Genomic DNA, 21,881 nt, shown 5'->3' with positions numbered 1-21,881 from the left:
GCAGTGGGCAGAATAATGGCTCCCCCCACCATATCTTCATCCTAATCTGTGGAGAGTGTGAATATATAGTACTTTAACAGATGGAAAAAGGGGAAGTAAGTTCACAGATGCAGTTGAGATTGGTGATCAGTTGATGTTCATGCAGGGAGGTTACTCTAGGTTATCAAGGTGGGTCCCATAAAATCACAAGGTCCTTATAGGTCCTTATAAGGAGACAAATAAAGCTATGTGACAGAATAAAGACCCTCAGACACTGCTGGCTTTGAATAATAAAGGAAAAGTGGGTTTAAGAATGTATCAAAGTTATATAAACTGGGAAAGTCAAGGAATTGGATTCTCCCTTAAAGCGTCCAGAATGAATACAGCTGTAGACGCCCACTAGCTAGTTGAGACACATTTTAGACTTCTAACCTCTAAGACAGTACAATAATAAATCTCTAGTGTTTAAACAATTAAGTTTGTGCTAATTTGTTAGAAAACTATTTAACCTAGATGTCCCACCATGATTTAAAATATTCTAGTGACTCCTTGTTCCACAAAAGATTAAATAACTAGTATACCTTTAGATGCCTGACACTTTGGTCCCTGGGATAAAAAGCCTTGTTTTGTAGTGTGCCAATTCTTGTGGTATAATTACTCTACCTGTGGCCGGTTTCAAGCTACCAACAGCCTTACCGATGCCTGAGTTGTAAAGATATGCTCCACCCCAGGTTTTACAAAAGCTTCTATAAGAAACCTGTGGGATAAATTCCATCCTTAGTGATACTGTCACAATGAAGCTATGGTATTAACATAGACAGATGTGTTAGTGTTTTCACCTGATGTCAGAAGTTATTGAATGATAACTGCCCAAGCTACATCACTTTCATCAGCTGAAGTTCACTGAGTGAGTACCTCTGGGTCACTTGGTTCAGAGGCCTCAGTGGTTCAGGAGACTGCGTCTGAGAACAAAGGCAGAGAGCAGGTACAAATGCAAAAGGGTCACTGCAGGTGGTAGATTGTGGACTTGTTCAGGGCTCAGAGCTTTCAGAACAAGGAACTTACTCTAGGCCAGGAAGGCAGGCAGTTTTGAAGGGAATCAGGTCAAGCAAGATCAAACTGAGCTGGAGCCTGGAGACACAGAGTTGGAGGCTTATTACCTGGTGACCTTGCCATATGTTCACCAGGTGGTCTCATGGTGGACTGGTGTGTACCAATGCAATCAGCCTTTATGGGTTTCAGGTAAGTGCATTGCATTCTGATAAGCTCATGGGTTGGAATTTTGAGTAGGATCTGACATGCTCATGCATCTGGGTGCCTCTGATTTAAGTTCACAGGTGGTCATTTTTATTAGCTCAATTAATTTATTGGTTTGTGCCTTATGGTTGTGCCAGGCAGATAATTGTTGTTTAGTTATACAAACAAGTTGTTGAGACACATATTAGACTTCTAACCTTCTAACCTCCTTCTGTTTTGGCACTTGTACCCAAACTGGAGTAAAGGATGGTGAACTACTGCTTTAAAAATGGAGTAACTTAGGGTTGGGCACAGCCTGAGAAATGCTGTTCTATCCATCATGGAATAAGCCTGAGCAGCCTGCTCTCCCAGATGTGGCTTCAAGACATCCTTAATCAAACCTCTATTCACGTCTCTAACTGCTGTGTGCATCTTTCCCTGATCTCTTTTATCTTCTTTCCGTACACAAACTTTCCCCTGCGGTGCCTCCCTTTTATCTGTCTACAGGAGTTCAACTAATTATTTACGAATTAGTAAGGGAAATAGATTCCTTCAGAAGCTTCCTAACCCATTGTATCCCTACCCCTGGTCAAAATTTGAAATAGCACAGAGATTGCCTGTAAAATGAATTCCAAATCATAGTGATTTGTTTATTTTAGTTTAGTTCCCCTACTTGAAGCTCTTAGAAGGGCAAAACCTTCTGTTTTGATTTGTTTTTGTTTCTAGCTTATTATATACAACATAGGTCCATAATAGATATCTGGAATGTGTTTGTTGAATTTTAAATGACAAATGTAAAAGTTTACACTCCATGTATAAGGAAGATGCAAAACATAGACTGGCTCCATTTAAGAGAAGAAACTACATCAAACCAAAGCTGCATTTCAGTTTAGTAGGGAAAATGAATGGATTAGGAAGAATGACATAATTTTGTGAGCAATGGCTAAGCCCACTGAGATTTCCTGATCATCTTTCTGATATCTGGCATTGTCCTGGCAGGGTAGATGTTACAGTGCCAACCCTTGTGCTGTCAGTTATCTTGAATATGAAACAACTTAGTAAAAATTAGATATTTTCACATTAGATTTTTAAAGTGGAAAAAATTTAATTTTGCAAATTTTTTTTATGTGCAAGGGCCACATAAAAATCACATAAAAATGTAGACAAAAATAAAAATTAAAAATTGGAATTTTTATAATTGGCAAATAAAAAAGAAAGCCATGACAACAATCTTGATATAATAAGGTGACATTAAGGTGGAAATTAAAAATAGAGTAAGTAATAATATCACAAAACAATCATAAAAATAATATATTCATCATGAATTTGTAAGCAATTCAACTAACAAAGTAGCATGTATAAAGCAAAACTACTGACTTTATTAAACATGTTAGTAGGTTTACTTACTTGGAAAAGTTAAGTGCATCTCTTTGACAGTTGTTTAGACCAAGATGGAAAAAGAAAAAGAGGAAGAGATGTAGGGACAGGGAGGGAGAAACAAAAGGAGGAGAAGAAGACAGAAAATAGATCAGGTGAGTTTCAATAATATATGAGATAGGCACACAGATTTTTCTCTGAAAACAACTAAACATCCCAAATAAAACATTTATAAAAAATAAATTTTTATAAAAATTTGGCAGTCTAGGAAAAAATGAAGGCCTGATAATAGAACTATTTATGGAGTTTCTACATGTGTGGTCAAATACATGCAAATACTTGTGCTGATTAATTGTTCATTAATTTTATCACTCATTGTACAGTATTATTTTTTTCTTTTATCAGCATATTCTTTCAGATTCAAAGATGTCACTGTTATCTCATTAGAAACAAGGATATTATAAGAAAGAACATTATAAAATAAATACAGATTATGGCACTCATCAATCAACAAGAACTATTTTGTTGTCCTGATATTTCTTAAGTACCCAGAATTCCAGGGTTGAGATCAATTCTTGTCCTTATCACATGTGGAACTGGGTAGTACACACATATTAAAGAAAGAGAGCAAACTTATTGGCTAGAATCTCTTTCAATGACCTGTTTCTAAGTGGCATGTGCATTAGATTTCAAATAGATTTCAATATAGAATTATAGAATCAATATAGAATTATAGGCAATGAAGTCTTTAACTATTTATTATTTTTTTGGTCAACTTTTCTGAAATACTCAAAATAAGGATCCTGGCCTCTGTTAGGTCCAGAGACAGGATTTAAAAATATAGATTTTTATGTCTTCTGGTCTATCTCTTTATCCATTATTATTAATTTAACAAACAAATGTACTTACCACTTACTAGGAACTCTTCTAAGAGCTAAGCAAATAATGATTTATTGGATCTTCTGGATACCTTTCCAAAAATAGTAACCTGAATTGATAAATGAGAAGTTGAGGCATGAATAGATAAGGTAGCTCTTTCATTACTTTCAACTAATCTAACAAATAAATGGCAGAGCCAAAATTTCAGTCTACACATTCTACCTCTACAATCTGTTAATTTACTATGCTGTATCATTTATAAGTTCATTTTACAAAGCGAAGAGTACAATTAATTGCATGGTAGAAAATTAATATTTTTTTAGCTAGGAGATTTCCTTAGTTAATGTACTTTTTATTTCAAGCACCAGAAATTCACACTTATCAGACAAAGCAAGATGAGATATTTGCCATAAAGACTAGGAAAAAAAATTATCTGGTTCCAGAGCACAATTTCCAATAAAGTTCCAGAAGTGACTGATTCTTTCTTTTTTACCTTCTCTCTAGGATTAACAGGATTTCATGGTTGACTTCTCCTATTTTCTGCTTCATTTATTTGTATACAAACTGCCCCAATGTGACTTTCATTGTAATTTTCTAGTTTGTCTGAGTTCCAGGTCTTTTGGATAAAATTAAACAGTTTTTACATTTGTGTTAGATATTTCATAACCTGAGGGCACCTAGAGGAGCCCTATTGTCATGCATCACAAAGAAAGCCATTTGTGTATGTGTGTGTGTGTGTGTGTGTGTGATGGGTTTTCTTTGTTCAGGTGAGCACCAAGACTACCATTTCCATACACACCTAAACATTGTCCCTTAAGTAGTTTTGGGTTAGTGGTTTCCAATAGTGGAAAATTGCTGAAGTTACTTGGAAGGCAGAAATAAAACAAATTAACATAATTCTTGGAAGATCTTGGATGTGCAACCTAGAGATATCAGCAGATATTGATGTTTACTCCATAAACTCCTTGTGATAAAGGAAGCAGCTCCTCAGAACTATCTCCTGTCTTTGCACTTATCTTTGTGAAGAATATTTCACAGATCCCCATGTACTCTCTTTCCCATTTGCACTCCAGTACTTTAATCCAAAATCTACTCCAGTACCTCAGTCTATGGGAAGCAACTGCCAAGATCTTCAGAAGTACCTGTTTAAATGTAAAAACTGTTTAATTTTACCCATTTCTTCTCATTCAAAAAAGTCATAATTTCACAAATGTGTTTAAACCACTCTAATGAGAATATACAGCTAGACTTAATTTTTGGAATAACTCCCCACTAATGTATTTTTCCATTATTTCAGGCCATTTTTATTCACATACAATACTTATCTAAAATCATGGGCCAATCATCTAATTTGAAAGGTACTGGCTATTTTTTGGACAGTATCTAAGGGTTTTTTTTCCCTTTTTTGTATAAAACACAAATCTAATGCCTTAATATACAGACTTTTCCTTGTATAGATATAATAGCACTTCTGCTTGAATGAGCTTCTGGATAGCTCAATTATGGAAGATAGAGGTTACTTATTCCTAAGGGAATACTTATGTCAGTGTCCCCTGAAATTAATACACATTGAATAGACTCACATTATTAAGAAATAATTTAAAATTTTCCTTACTAGATTTAAAATACCCCTTCATGGTCAGAAATAAAGAAGAAATTGAATGTAATTATGGGAATTCAATTTGTGTAAACAGTATGAGCCTGAAGATGCAAGTAAAGCTATATTAACAAGCCAGTAGAGTCAGCCAAGGTGATCTTTCCTATTCGACAGTATTTCCGCCTCTTATGAAAATGGTATCTACATAAAAGACATGATAACCAAGGCAGAAAATAAAATCAAGCTTACTTCATAGAGATGATAATGGCAGACCAGAGGAAGAAGGAGGAGTTAAACTTTTGTTCAACTCCATGGGGTTGTATCTGTCGGGTGTCAATAATTCCTTCCTTTTCTCATCACTTTTAATAAAAAGTCACATGCAAGAGAAGATGGTGGATTAGAGGAAGGGTGTACTTCCCAGCAGTTCTTTAGCTCCAGATTTAAAAATCAGGAAGACTCTCTTCAGTGAGGTGGGCAACTAAGGGAACTCACTGAAATTCAATACTGGAAAGTAAAAGAAATCATTAGAAATGTGCCAGCTTTGCTGGCAGCAGTGGTTACAGCTGCTGAGAAGAGGGGGAGCAGAGGCGGAGACAGGGCAATGTGTAACAGTTTTTTAAAACTGACCTTGAGGAACCTGTGGAATAGATAGAGAGGCATAATAGACTCAAAGCTGGTGGGGGAAATTGTTGTGTGAAAAGCAATCACGATCCATCTCTGGACCCATAGATGGATAATTCAGCAGGAACCAGGGTTGCCAGTTCCGGAGCCATCTATATGTACTGTACGGCAGTGAGAAGACGCAGGAGATCTGCAACTCATAAACAGAGTTGCCAGCCTGACTCACCTGTCAGCTACATGGGCCTCAGAGGGTCCCTGGAGCAGTGTGACTGAAATAGGGACAAATAGAATTGTGCCTAGGGCATCCAGGCCCTGTCTACCAATGAGAGAGAGCTCCCTTTGTTGCTGGTGTCCCTGAAGAGCTACTGGGAAGATGGCAATAATAGCTCAACAAGACAAGAGTGTCTGCACTCTAGGTCTAATCCTGAGTATTTTCATATCCATAGCAATTAATGTGAAACCTATGGATATTAGACTCAACAGGCTAAAAGTCGAATCTATAGGAGGTCTCTGAGAGTCAGACATGTGGCATAGATCATCATCTCCCCACAAACAGTGTGTGGATCAAATCTCAAATCTCTACAAGAGAGTTCCCAAGGTCAGCCAAGACCAAATCTCAACTATTAAGAGTTTCCCATTTAGAGCTCTGTACCATCCCTGCTACAGGAGTACAGTTTGTTAGCACTTCCCAGTCTATCGCATTCTGTACTGAGAGATGGCAAGCTAAGAGCTACTACAACCAGCTTTGATCCCTAGCCATGATGACTGATATGTAGGTGAAGAACACTAAGATGCTGGACAAAACAACCCTTGCCCTTTGATCTAAGGGTTACAAAATTCAAAAATAAATACAAAGAATGAAAATCCATTCTTGCCAACAGTTTTGACCACCTCAGTGGAAACAAGCCCTTTATTTCCCATTTAAAAAGTTTCTTTTTTATTGTATTTTCCTACTATTTGTTTTTTACTTTTTTTATTGGTTGTTCAAGACATTACAAAGCTCTTGACATATCATATTTCATACATTTGATTCAGGTGGGTTTTGAACTCCCAATTTTACCCCAAATACAGATTGCAGAATCACGTCGGTTACACATCCACATTTTTACATAATGCCCTATTAGTAACTGTTGTATTCTGCTACCTTTCCTATCCTCTACTATCTCCCCTCCCCTCCCCTCCCATCTTCTCTCTCTACCCCATCTACTGTAATTCATTTCTCTCCTTGTTTATTTTCCCATTCCCCTCACAACCTCCCATTGTAATTTTGTATAACAATGAGGATCTCCCTCCATTACCATGCAATTTCCCTTTTCTCTCCCTTTCCCTCCCACCTCATGTCTCTGTTTAATGTTAATCTTTTCTTCCTGCTCTTCCTCCCTGCTTTGTTCTTAGTTGCTCTCATTATATCAAAGAAGACATTTGGTATTTGATTTTTACTTTTAATTTTTTAAAAATTTCACTTAATTTTATTTAAACTTTTTTCCATTCTGCATTATTGCATTATTGTTTGTGTGTGTGTGTGTGTGTGTGAGAGAGAGAGAGAGAGAGAGAGAGAGAGAGAGAGAGTATGGGTGTGGGTGTGTGTATTCTTATTATTCAAATAAGTTATACACACACAGACACACGCACACACACAATTTATGTGACTTCACTTTTAATTGCAATGCTTTCTTCTTTACCTGTTTATTTTTGGTCTTGGTTTGACTTGGGTGGGGTAAAATTATATGCAGGTTTGAGTTGTTTTGATCTTACATTTGTTTATTTGTACTTTGAGTTGTGTTCCTTTTATAGGCACTTCTTCATTCTTCTCCCTCAATATCCAAAATATTCTTTCTCTCATCCTCTTTTTAAAATTATTTTGCCATTAGTTATTTTTTACTCCTTTTCATTAGGACCACCATCTGCTATGTATATCCTGCCTCCCCTTTGTTCACTTTTTAAATATTTCAAACTTTCTGTTGTCTTCTTACCCTATTTCCTCTCCACTTAAGAAACTGAAATTGCACTCTCTTCTAGAATTATACAGTTTATGTAAATCTTATTGTTGTGCTTATGCATATTGCTGTGATTATTAAAACAGTGAACATTGTAGTAGACACCTGATATTTAAAGCCTGGTCTAGTTTATTCTTGTTTATTGTTAAATGCTGACTTCACAATTGCTGTACAGGTGGTAATAAGTGTGATACATGTCAGAGTAGACACCGGACATTCATCTTATCATTGTCCCTTTTATTACTGCTATTCTCGGCTTCCTCTTTCTCTAAGAGGAATAGAAAAGTGATTGGGACGCTTCAGGTTGACAGAGCAGAGATTTTTGCTGACAAACGATACTGACACCTCAGCCAAGTAATAGCAAATCTCACTCCAAACATGATCCATCCCCACATGAGTCTCAGCAAAACTTCAACAAATAGGGGAGAGACAAACCTCACCAACAATGAGGCCCCAAGGAGGAACATCCAGAGGTTGATCTCAGATCACACTATTGAATATGTACTCATCCATTAAAAATAGAAGTCCTAGAATAAAAAAAGATAACAAAACACAAGTCCAAGACCTCTGAAAACATGAGGAAATAGGCAAACAAATCTCCCCACAAAATTTAGAATTCCCCAACAAAGGATCACAAAGGTATGGAAATGGATAAAATTCCAGAAAAAAAAAACTAAAACAAAAAAGATTATTAAAAATCTTGATGAACTCCCACATCATTATACAAAATACACGTATGAAGATGTGAATTTGGTATCAACATACCTTATATATAATCAGAGATGTGATAAATTATGTTATAATGGTGTTTTAAGAATTGTAATACAAAAATAAATAAATAAATAAAATTTTAAAAACTTAATGAACTAAATGTACATATAAGGAGTGAATTAAGAAAGAAAATATAGGATATGAAATACCATTTAATAAAGAAATACATACATTAAAAACAAATAAATCAGAACTCTTGGAAAAAAGAGACAATGAATTAAATTAAAAAGTCACTTATAAGTATCACCAACAGGTTACATTATAAAGAAATTAGAAAATAGAACATCAGGCTTTAAAGAAAAAAATTTAGACCTTGAAAACATGGTATATAAATTTGCATACACAGTATGCAATAAAGGAAAAGGTAAAGTACCATGATCAGAAAAAACAAAAACTTGGAAAAGAACCATGAGAACAAACTTGAGCATCAGTGGGATAGAAGAGACATGGAGACACAGGCTAAAGGCATTAAGAACATCTTCAGTGAAATAGTAGCAAAAAAAAAAAATCCCGTTTTAGAAAGGAGATAGACATCCACATTGATGAGGCATATAGGACTCCAAATAGACAAGATCAAAAGAGAACCTCAAGACAAATCATAATCAAAATGACTACCATAGAAAATAAGAAAAGAATATAAAAAATACAAGAGAAAACTGTCACATTTAGAGGCAATTCAATAAAGATCACTTTTGACTTTTCAACTCAGATTCTAAAATCAAATAGAGTCTGGAATGAGATATTCCCAGCTCTAAAAGAAAATAATTGCCAACCAAGATTCCTACATTCAGCAAAAATTTTTCAAAATTGATGAAGAAAAAAAAAAAAAACAACAACGGCGTAGATAAACTAAAACAAGTCATGACCACTAAGTAGCACTTTAGGAAGACTCAAAGACACGCTGCACACAGAAGAACCCAGAAACAAACCCCCAAATTCTCAAATAGATGAAGGTTACTTGAGGAGCAAATGAAAGTCAAGATAAAATTAACTGCATCAAACTGACCAAAATGGCAGAAAATAGAAAATACTTATCCATACTAATGATGAATGTAAATGGTTTCAACTTCTTAGTGAAACGACATAGATTAAAAGAATTGATTAAAAAAAATAAGATCCAACTATATGCTGTTTTCAAGAGATTCATTTCATTGGCAAAGATACAGGCTGAAAGTAAGAAAAGTGTAAAATATTCCATGCAAATGGAGTTGGAAAACAAGCAGGAGTAGCTATTCTCATTTCTGACAGATTTTGAGCAAAAATTAACCATAAGAGAAAAAGAAAGCCTCTATGGTACTGGTAAAGGGAACAATCCAACAAACATATATAATGATAGTAAATATATAAGCCCCAAATATCAGTGCACCTAATTACATAAAAAAAAATTTGACATTAAATCTCAGACTCAATATAATTATACTGGGTATTTCAACACTCCCTTATCACTAATAGACAATATTCTAACATAAAATCAATAAAGAAATTTCCATCATATATAATGCTACAAATCAAATGGACCTAATAGACAGCAAAACAGTTGAATTTGCTTTTTTCTCAGCAGTTCAGGAAAATTTTTCGCAAACTGACCATATTCTCAGTTACAATATAAGTCTTAGTAAATAAAAATTGATATAATCCCATGCATCTTATCAAGTTATAATAGAATAAAACAAAATAAACAGAAAAAACACAAAACAAAACCAAAAACCACAAAAACACATGGAGATTTAAAAAACTCTATTAAATGATCAGAGAAGAAATAAGAGAAGAAATTAAGAAAAAAAATCTTAGAAACAAATGAGAACAGAGATACAACATCTCAAAATCTCTGTGACATTATTAAAGCAGCTCTAAGAGGAAAATTTGTAGCACTGAGTGCTTACATTAAAAAATTAGAGTTCCCAAATAAATAAACCTATTCTACACCTCAAGGTTGTAGTAAAAGAAGGACAAACTGATTCCAAAATCAACAAAATGTAAGAATAATTAAATCAGACCCAAAATTAATGAAATTGAGATTTTTTAAAAAAAATACACAGGATCAATATAACAAAGAGATGTTTTTTCCCCAAAGAAATATAAAATTTATAAACCAAAAATAACCAAATAAACAAATTTAAAGATGAAAAATACATATCAGTACAAACACTTCAGAAATCCAGAGGATAAAATATTTTGAAAATTAACACTTCCAAAGAAGGAAAATATAGAAGACATTGACAGATTTCTAGGCACATTTAACCTGCCCAATTGAACAGGGAAGATACAGAAAACCTAAACAGACCAATATCATATCATCAAGTTGGTAAAAAAAAATTGATAAAAGCATTCCAACAACAACAACAAAAAGCCCAAGACCAAATGGATTCTCAGCTGAGTGCTACCAGGTCTTAAAAGAAGGACTAACATCAGTCTTTCTCAAATTATTTCATGAAATTGTTGGAACACTCCCAAATACAATCTATGAAACTAGTATAACCCTGATACCAAAAGCAGAAAAAAGCACATCAATTAAAGAAAACTACAGACCAATAACCCTAATGAACATAAATGTAAAAATCCTTAGTATTAGTAAACCATATTCAAAAACACATCAAAATATTATTATTAATATTATTATCAAGTGAGTTTCACCTAAGAGCTACAATATTAGTTTAATACATGAAAATCAATAAATGTATCCAACCCATAAATAGAAATAAGTACAATAATTATATGATCATCTCAGTGGATGCAGAAAAGGCCTTTGATAAAATTCAGCACCCATTTATGTTTAAAATTCTGGAGAAATTAGTGATACAAGGAAGTTATATTATAAGTTATAAAGGCCATACATGAAAAATCCAAACCTAATATTCATACTGAATGGTCAAAAACTGAAAGCAATTTTTATAAAATAAAACACATGACAATGGCGGATGGGGTTGTGGCTCAGTGGTAGAGCACTAGTCTAACATGTGTGAGGCCTTGGGTTTGATTCTCAGCACCACATAAAAATAAATAAATAAGATAAAAATGTTGTGTATAACTACAACTAAAAAGTAGATATTAAAAAATAACATAAAAATGGTGTGCATTTTCACCACTTTTATTCAATGTAGTTCTTAAAAATCTAGCTAGAGGAAACAGGCCAGAGAAGAAAATTAAACATATAAAATAGGAAAAGAAGAAGAAAGGTTACTTTTGTTTGCTGATGACATGATTCTGTATCTAGAAGAAACTAGAAGAATCTCCATCAGAAGCCTCTTGAGTTGATAAATGAATTCAGCAAAGTATTAGAAAACAAATTCAATATTCACAAATCAACAGCCTTTCTAAAATTCAACAGCAATTCTGCTGAGAAAGAAATCAGGAATTCTATTTTATTCATTATAACTTCAAAAATAAAATACTAGGGCATTAATCTAATCAAGGAGTTAAAAAATTTTTGCAATGAAAATTATATATCACTGAAGAAAGAAATTGAAGAAGACCTAATTCATTGCAATCCCCTTTAATATATTAATGACATTCATCACAGAACTAGAAGAGATGTCCTAAAATTCATTTGGAAGAATAAGAGACTCAGAATTACTGTTGATGAAATCCTGAGCAAGAAGAGCAATTCAGGAGCCATAATTCCTGATCTGAAATTTTACCTCAAAGCTATAGTAACAAAAACAGTGTGGTATTGGCATCAAAAAATATATGAAAACTTGAGGAATAATACCTGGCAAAGATGTCAAAATATATTTTGGAGAAATAATAGCCTTTTAAACAAATGATTCTGGGAACACTGGATATCCATATGTAGAATAATGAAACTAAATTCCCATATGTCACCCTGCACAAAAGGCAAATCAAAGATTTTGGAATTAGACCAGAAACATTGCAACTGCTAGAAAAAGCATTTAGTTGATACTCCACCATAGTGGTACAGTCAGTGACTTCCTAAATAGGGCACCCAAAGGTCCAGAAATAAAATTGAAAATCAACAAGTGGAATGTCATCAAATTGAAAAGTTTTTTCTTTTTTTTTTTCACAGCAAAGGAAATGACTAAGAGTGGAAGAGAGTCTTTGCCAGTTAATCCTCTTACAGGGAATTAATATCCAGAATATATAAAGAACTCAAAGAAGCTTAACACTAAAAACAAACAAAAAACAATAAATGGGCAATGAACTAAACAGATGTTTTTCAAAAAAAGAAAAAAATGACCAACAAATATATGAAAAAAAATGTTTGACATCTCTAGCACTGAGAGATATGCAAATCAAAACTACAGTAAGAGCTCATATCACTCCTTTCAGAATGGCAATTATCAAGACTATAAATAATAATAAAGTGCTGGCAAGGACAGGTATATTCATACATAGTTGGTGGTTCTGCAAATTAGTACAACTCTGGAAAGCAGTACGGAGATTTGTCCAAAAACTAGGAATGAAACCACCATATGACCCAGCTATTCCACTCCCTGATACTTGTCTGAAAGAACAAAAATCAATGTATTATAAAAATGTAGTCACATCAATGTTTATAGCAACACAATTGACAATAGCCAAATTATGGAACCAGCTCAGATACCCTTCAATAGATTAATAAAGAAAATGTGGTATATATACACAATGAAGTTTTACTCAGCCATAAAGAAGACTGAAATTCTAGCATTTGCTGGTAAATGGAACTTGAGAACATCAGACTAAATAAACTAAGTCAGACTCAGAAAATCAATGGCTGTTCTCTCATACACAGAAGCCGGAGCAAATAAAAGAAAAAGAAGGTATCCAATGCCATAAATATATATGCAAGATCAGTAGAATAGAAGAAAGAGATTCAGAAGGAGGGAGAAGGAGCAGGAGAGGGAAGGAAATGCAAAATACATTTAACCAAATCACAATATGTGCATATATAAATATACCACAGTGGTTTCCACCTTTATGTATGTGCATAAAGCACCAATCAAATGTAAATAAAATGTGTAAGACAAAGAGCAGTTGAGGAAAGGGATGTGGGTAGAGAAGAGGGGAAAGAAAGTTGGGAAGTCCGGAGTGAAATGGAGTAAATCAAATTCTGCGCATGTATGATTTTCACAAAATTAATACATGAATGTATAATTACAATTCTTTAACTAAAAAAGAGTACAAAATAGTTTATACAAGTCATCCTCGTTCATGTTTTAGACTGAGAGAGGGCTTATGAATTCATGATTACTTCCTAGACATTTTTGTTTTGCTAATATGAATTTACTTCCTGCATGGCAGTATTGGTACAGTGAAATAATATTGGCTTATATTGGTTTATCAGCATCCTGAATTATTTGAAAACTTTTCTTGATCCACATTTGTTGATATTAGACTTCCTGGGTAAAATATTGTACCACATGCAAATAATAAATGTTGTCTCTTCTCTTTGACTTAAACAAACAAACAAACAAAAAAGAGTCCCATGTAGGAAATAAATAGAAGGAAAATATAGTTACTCAGTTGATTAACTAGCATAAAAATAGATTTCAAGCATAAATTAATTGCTTTAATCTAATCACTGTTTCCAACATTTAACAAGAAAAAAAAAATTTTACAAAATTATTACATTATAAAACTAATTCCAGATTTCAAAATGAGAAATTTTTTGCTTTAATACTATATCCATAAAATTACTGAGCTAATGTTTATTGATGGCCTCCATACATCTTTATGATGTACTGTACTATTTCAACCCCAGAAATAGCTGAGAAAGTTGTATTTAGTCAGTGGTCTCTTAAGGTTGATCTGCATATGTGCAATATATAACTTTAGACTGTATTAATTAGGCTTATCTAGAGACAGATATATAAGACACTGCGTGAGAAAGAGGTGTGTGTGAGGAGTTTGTTTGATTTAGACAATTAACTTACATGATTGTATTGTTTGTTTCAAGTTCAAAATTTATAAGGAAAACCAGCAATTTCTGGAAATTCATGAAACTCACATTTTTATCTTGTGGCAGATTTCCACCTCTTCTTGGAATCCTCAATTTTTGCTCTCAAGGCATTCAATAGATAGCATAAAACCCATCTACATTATGAAAGATAATTCTCTTAAAGCCTAACTGTCTTGCAAACATTAATCACATTTAAAAACAACTTCACAATAACATCTAGACTCATGTTTGATCAATCAACTGGGCACTACAGTTTAATCAAGTTGACATAAAACTAGACAATCAAATATGCCTAATAGAAAAATTCATTATGAAGAGAAAAAGATATTCACTTAAATATCTTCATTTACTTCATATCTTCGGGTAAGAAACAAAAGGTAATTGTAAAATTAAGATGGTCCATAAAACATAACTTTGGTACATTTTCTTTTCCCAGTGATTGCATGTGTTGAATAAATGGTAATTCAAGTAATAAAAGTATCTGGTCATGTGACTGCAGCACTTCTATCACATCTACAGATTTCTATTTTTAATTCTGGTTCTCTCTCTGTTTCTGACACATGTTCAGTTGTCCTCACCTCCACCCTGCCCCAAAGCTTTGGACTTAAAGTCATACATGAAGATTGCAATCAATTTTTTGAAACTACTATTCATGTTGACATTATGACCTTCTCCCATATGAATGTTTTTAATTGCTATCTAGAATTATTAACTTTTCCAGAATATTTTCTGTTTACTTTGTCAAAATATATAAGAGGAATCAAAATATATAAAAACTGTTATGGTATTTTGGTACATATTTCCTAAATAATACAATTTAAAAATCAAGATACTTCTTTTTTTCAGTCTGAAATATTTCATGACTTTTTATTGTTTTTTTTAATAATATTCATCATCTTTATTATTTTCAACTATACAGTTCAGTAGTGTTAAGTATATTTACATTATTATGAAACAGATCTTTAGAACATTTTCATCTTAGAAACTTGAAACTCTATTAACTCCATTAACTACCTCTCATTTTTCTCCCTTCCCTCAGCCCCTGGTAAATACAATTTTACGTTCTGTTTGCATTAATTTCACTGCTTTTAAATACCTCGTGTAAGTGGAATCACATACTATTTGTCTTTAGTGACTGGCTCATTCCATTTACCATAATGTCCATAAGGCTCATCTGTACTGTAGCATGTGGCAGGACTTTCTTCCTTCCTAAGGCTAAATAATACTCTACGTATAACCTACTACATTGGCTTACCCTTCCATCTGTCACCGGACACTTGGGTTGCTTCTGTTTCTTGGCTGTTGTATGTAGGTGAGAATTCTTGTAGAAATAGATAAAGCAATCATGAAATTCATATGGAAAAATAAAAGACCCAAAATAGCAAAAGTAACTCTAAGCAGGAAGTGTGAATCAGGCCGTATAGCAATACCAGATTTCAAACTATATTACAGAGCAATAGTAACAAAAACAGCATGGTACTGGTACCAAAACAGGCGGTGGACCAATGGCACAGAATAGAGGACACAGAGACTAATCCACAAAGTTACAACTATCTTATATTTGATAAAGGGGCTAAAAGCATGCAATGGAGGAAGGATAGCATCTTCAACAAATGGTGCTGGGAAAACTGGAAATCCATATGCAACAAAATGAAACTGAATCCCCTTCTCTCACCATGCACAAAAGTTAACTCAAAATGGATCGAGGAGCTTGAAATCAAATCAGAGACTCTGCGTCTGATAGAAGAAAAAGTTGGCTCCGATCTACATATTGTGGGGTCAGGCTCCAAATTCCTTAATAGGACACCCATAGCACAAGAGTTAATAACAAGAATCAACAAATGGGACTTACTTAAACTAAAAAGTTTTTTCTCAGCAAGAGAATCAATAAGAGAGGTAAATAGGGAGCCTACATCCTGGGAACAAATTTTTACTCCTCGCACTTCAGATAGAGCCCTAATATCCAGAGTATACAAAGAACTCAAAAAATTAAACAAGAAGATAACAAATAACCCGATCAACAAATGGGCCAAGGACCTGAACAGACACTTCTCAGAGGAGGACATACAATCAATCAACAAGTACATGAAAAAATGCTCACCACCTCTAGCAGTCAGAGAAATGCAAATCAAAACCACCCTAAAATACCATCTTACTCCAGTAAGATTGGCAGCCATTATGAAGTCAAACAACAACAAGTGCTGGCGAGGATGTGGGGAAAAGGGTACTCTTGTACATTGCTGGTGGGACTGCAAATTGGTGCAGCCAATTTGGAAAGCAGTATGGAGATTCCTGGGAAAGCTGGGAATGGAACCACCATTTGACCCAGCTATTGCCCTTCTCGGACTATTCCCTGAAGACCTTAAAAGAGCGTACTACAGGGATACTGTCACATCGATGTTCATAGCAGCACAATTCACAATAGCTAGACTGTGGAACCAACCCAGATGCCCTTCAATAGATGAATGGATTAAAAAAAAGTGTGGCATTTATACACAATGGAGTATTACTCTGCACTAAAAAATGACAAAATCATGGAATTTGCAGGGAAATGATGGCATTAGAGCGGATTATGCTAAGTGAAGCTAGCCAATCCCTAAAAAAACAAATGCCAAATGTCTTCTTTGATATAATGAGAGCAACTAAGAACAGAGCAGGGAGGAAGAGTAGGAGGAAAAGATTAACATTAAACAGAGACATGAGGTGGGAGGGAAAGGGAGAGAAAAGGGAAATTGCATGGAAATGGAAGGAGACCCTCATTGTTACACAAAATTACATATAAGAGGTTGTGAGGGGAATGGTAAAAAAAAAAAAAAACAAGGAGAGAAATGAATTACAGTAGATTGGGTAGAGAGAGAAGATGGGAGTGGAGGGGAGGGGGGATAGTAGAGGATAGGAAAGGTAGCAGAATACAACAGTTACTAAAATGGCATTATGTAAAAATGTGGATGTGTAACTGATGTGATTCTGCAGTCTGTATTTGGGGTAAAAACGGGAGTTCATAACCCAATTGAATCTAATGTATGAAATATGATATGTCAAGAGCTTTGTAATGTTTTGAACAACCAATAAAAAAAATAGGAAATTAAAAAAAAAGAAAATATCTCTTCAGCATTCTGCTCTGATTCATTTGAATATATATCCAGAAGTTGAATTACAGGATCATTCATTGATTCTATTTGTTCCTTTTTTGAGGAAACTCCATATTTCTATAGCATTTATGCCATTTCATATTCCCATCTGTACTACCTAAGGGAAAATCAAGATACTCCTTGATCAATGGGCTGCAGAATTGATGTTGTGCCAGCAGTCATGAAAACAACACTAAAAACAATACAAAAGCCAATTAGTCACCTAATTTCAAAAATATTGTGTTTCAGAGAACAGGGAAAGCTGAAGAGAAGGGAAGAGACGGGGGATGGAGCAGTGTCTTACAGCCTTCAGAACACATACACTTATTGATTGTTTTCTTTTCCTTTTTATGTGGGCATGGTGTATGTTATCCCAAAACACTTATAATGGTAACATCAAAAGTCACTGATTACAGATCATCATAAGAATATAATAATGAGAAAGCTTGAAACATTTGGAAAATTACCACAGTGTGACAAAAGATAAGAAGTGAGCACAGGCTCTTGAAAAATTGGTACCATCAGGTTTGCCAGAAACCTTTGATTTATAGGAATAGCAACATCATCAAAGCACAAATCAAACAAAGTTCAATCAAATAAGGTATGCTTTTACCTGTTGACAACTTGAATCTTCTGCTGAGATTTGACCATTATGGTTTTGTGCCAATGTGTTAATTGGGATTTTTTTCTTGCTATCAATTTGAGTTCCTCCATATATTTGAATATTTGTGCTGCCATGCTTTGGATGTGGTTCAAGTGTGCCCCAGGGTTTTTATTTGGAGACCTATTCCTCAGTGTTTTAGTGGGAGGTGGTAGACCTTCAAGAGGTGGCGCATAGTGGGGTGTTCTTTCATTGGCTACACTGCCCTTAGAAGGAATTGTGGTAGCTCACATGAAGTTGCTGAGTTCTAGTAAGAGTGAGTATTTTATGGCATTCATCCTGACCACAAAGTCAACCTCCAGCTTCATTTTACAAGATGTAGTCTCCCCCCACCACCCCCTATAATCCCAATGTTGTGATGCACAACATCTGCCATCAGGTTCTCAGCAGAGGTCAAACTAATATGGTTGCCTGATTTTGGACTTTGAAACTCTAGAACTGTTAAGAAAATAAATCTCTCTCCTCTCAAGTATTTCATTATTCCAATGAAAAACTAACACGGATTCCCTGTCAAATACATGGTTTCAAGTATTTTCTCCCATTTCATAGGTTGTTCCTATTATTTTTTCTGCTATGCAGAAGATTTTGAGTTTTCTAAAACCTCATTGTCTACTTATTTTTCTTTGTTTGAGCTTTTGGGGTTATATACAAAAAAATCTTTTCCAAGACCAATGTCTAGCAGATTTTTCCCTATGGTTTATTTTGATTGTTTTACAATTCCAACTTTTTTATTAAATTCTTAATCCCTTAGGGAACATTTTTTATGTCTTAAAAGAAAACTATTTAGTTGAAGTCTTCCATTTTTTTTTTCAATACATTTTTTGTATTCATTGTGGAACTGAATAGTCTAACACAAGCAGTTTAACTTATATATGCCTCAGCTTCATCATAGGCTAAGGGAAGTTAATAATAGTACATACTTCATAAGGTTTTTGTGAAGATTAAATTATAAAAAATATATTAAGTGATTAGAAAATACCTAGTCCTGGTAGATATTACTATTACAATCATTATAATTATTAGAACCAGAAGGGTTTTTTTTTTTTAAATACTTACTTGTAAGATAGTTTTTGTTAATGGCAGGCATTTTGTTATTGATCATGAATTTTGAAATAAAAACTTGGTATTATATTTTTCAAACTATCATCACTATTATAAATGAAAACTTAGGAAAGATGAACACATAAGATAACAATAGGGTTGTATAGAGTAGGGTGTTCAGCAAATAATTTCAAACTTCAAAATAGGCATTGGACATTTTAAAATGAATAAATTCTAGAAAATATGAGATTAGAATATTATAGTACTGGAATAAACAGATGAGAATATTATAGTACTGGACTCATGTGTTTTCATATTTTCCAAAGTTTTATCAAATCTCTAAAAATTGTCCTTCAACAACTGAGTATGTTAATATTTAAGTTTAGAAAATCCAAAGGATAATAACCATTTATACATATACTTACATAAAAGTATATGTGTGGAGATATATATATATATATATATATATATATATATATATATATATATATATATATATTCATACATCTCATGACATCAAGCTAAGCATACACAATAAAATTGACTATATATATTAATATTTTAAAAAGGAGACTTTTGGTGCTCTCTGAAAGGCTTGTTGCTGACTTAGGTCACTGGATATCCACAATGTTCCCAATTAGTTGAAGAAGGCATTACATATTCTACCACATCCTCTTCTACCAGTGCCCGATCACCACACAGACACAATTGAGAAATTATCTCAACATTTACAATTTATTTCATGAACATGAATGTAGTAATGCATGCATAATATCCCTGGAGACTCAGATAAAATATATGATAGTAGTAGCTAAAAATATAGTGTTAGATAAAATTTATGCAAAATATGAGGCAAGGGAACTGCAGGCTATTATTTTAAATAATCATGGATCTTAAAACTTATAATACAGATTGAGAACCACATCTGGGTAATTCCCAGAATGTGAAATGTAAACCTTTCTAATCCATAATGTGATGTATCATTAAGTTTTAACGTTAGTTTTACTCTATCTATGGAAATAATATTATTTAAATAGCATTATGATTATTTTACCTATAAAATTATATCTTCACAGATGTAGGTAAAAGTTATAGGTTATTTTATCACTAGCACTCTCTTTTGGGTAAAGAGAGAGGTTTATTGAATAAAATAAAATCCAATCCAATCCTTACATAAAATAGTATTAGTATTATAAATGCTGAAATGGCAAGTACTTTTTTTATTATTTATATATTGATTTTACATATATTGTGATTTTTTAAATATTTAATTATTTTTCCTCAATTTTTTAGTTTAAAATTCCCAGATGAATATTTGAAAGCGTATAAAGGAGAAATGTAGCTTTAAAACATTAGAACTCTAAAAATCCGATTCGTTGATTTTTCCACCAAATCAAGGTCATTGGTCTCTGATTCAAGGTCATGTATCCTCTCTTGCCCTGGCTCAGTTTCCAAGTGTTTCAAGCACAGAGTGGGGTTTCTTTTTCTCCATGTGACCACTGTGCATTCACTCAACAGAGCTGAAAAACACTGGCCACATTCCAGGTGTGTTTCAGAACCAGAAAAAAAAATGTGAATAAAGAATCCCAGAGTTCAAAGAGCTTTGAGTTGTCAACAGCCCTTTTTCAAAGTGCCCTGTTAGAACAATGCCATCACTGGGAATGGAGAGTTGGATTGTATCTGATGGAAGGGGTCAAGTAGAGAGCATGAAACTTGAACTCTGGGCATTGGAAAATGAGCAGATATTTGCTGTGCAATAAACGAAAACAATGGCTGGAGTGTAGGGTTTAAGTGGACAGGAGGACTGCAGAATAAATAGGTTGAAGCCTAGGAAGAAAGAGGGAGATGTGGCCTCACAGAGGAAATCACAGAAGCTTTTCTTAGTTTTCAAGTAATGATGGATAAATTTTGATTTATGATCTGTATCTCACAAACTTCACTGCTATCTCTCACTTACATTTGCAGGCAACTCAGAAATGTATTAGGGAATACTGCTCTTCATTACTCCCTGGAACAATCCAATCCATACCTCAGCACCTCCATCCCTTTGTCTAGCCCTGCCAGTGGAGGCCTCTCCCCTTTCTTAAAATCAAAGGCGAATTTCCTACTAATTTCAGCAATCTCATTTGTTAGGCCTGTGCCTAAACTTTGCCACCTACTCTGACTGTCCTGAACCCTCTCTCCACACATGGAACTTGCTAATTCCCTCAGCCTCAGACTATGATAAGAACTGTCACCCTGTTAGCTGCTCTCCAGGTTAGCAACAGATTGGGGTGTATAAACGCTCCTGTATATATTTTTTTACTCTTTTTAGATTTAAAATATTTTCATATGCAAAAGAATTTCTAAATATGGTTAGGTCTTTCTTTTTAAAAAAAATTGAATTGAAAGGAATGTCTTTAGAAACATTAAAGCAGAAGAAATCATATTGCCATAATAAATGTACTATACAGATAGTTTGTTTCCAAAAAGCAACATACACACCACCACCACCCACCAACAACAATAAAACCCAAGGGCCAGCAAAGTGATTAATGAAAAATGGCCTGTTTCTTATAGTACATACAGTTAGCGGACAAAAAATGTGCTGTACAATCCCAGGATGTGTCATTTGGGCTGGGTTTGTGGCTCAGTGACAGAGTGCTTGCCTCGCATATGTGAGGCACTGGGTTCGATCCTCAGCACCACATAAAAA

Source organism: Marmota flaviventris, chromosome 1 (assembly GCF_047511675.1).
Source record: "Marmota flaviventris isolate mMarFla1 chromosome 1, mMarFla1.hap1, whole genome shotgun sequence".
Classification (NCBI taxonomy): domain Eukaryota; kingdom Metazoa; phylum Chordata; class Mammalia; order Rodentia; family Sciuridae; genus Marmota; species Marmota flaviventris.
The sequence above is the reverse complement of the archived record's forward strand: the minus strand, read 5'-3'. Positions refer to the sequence as shown.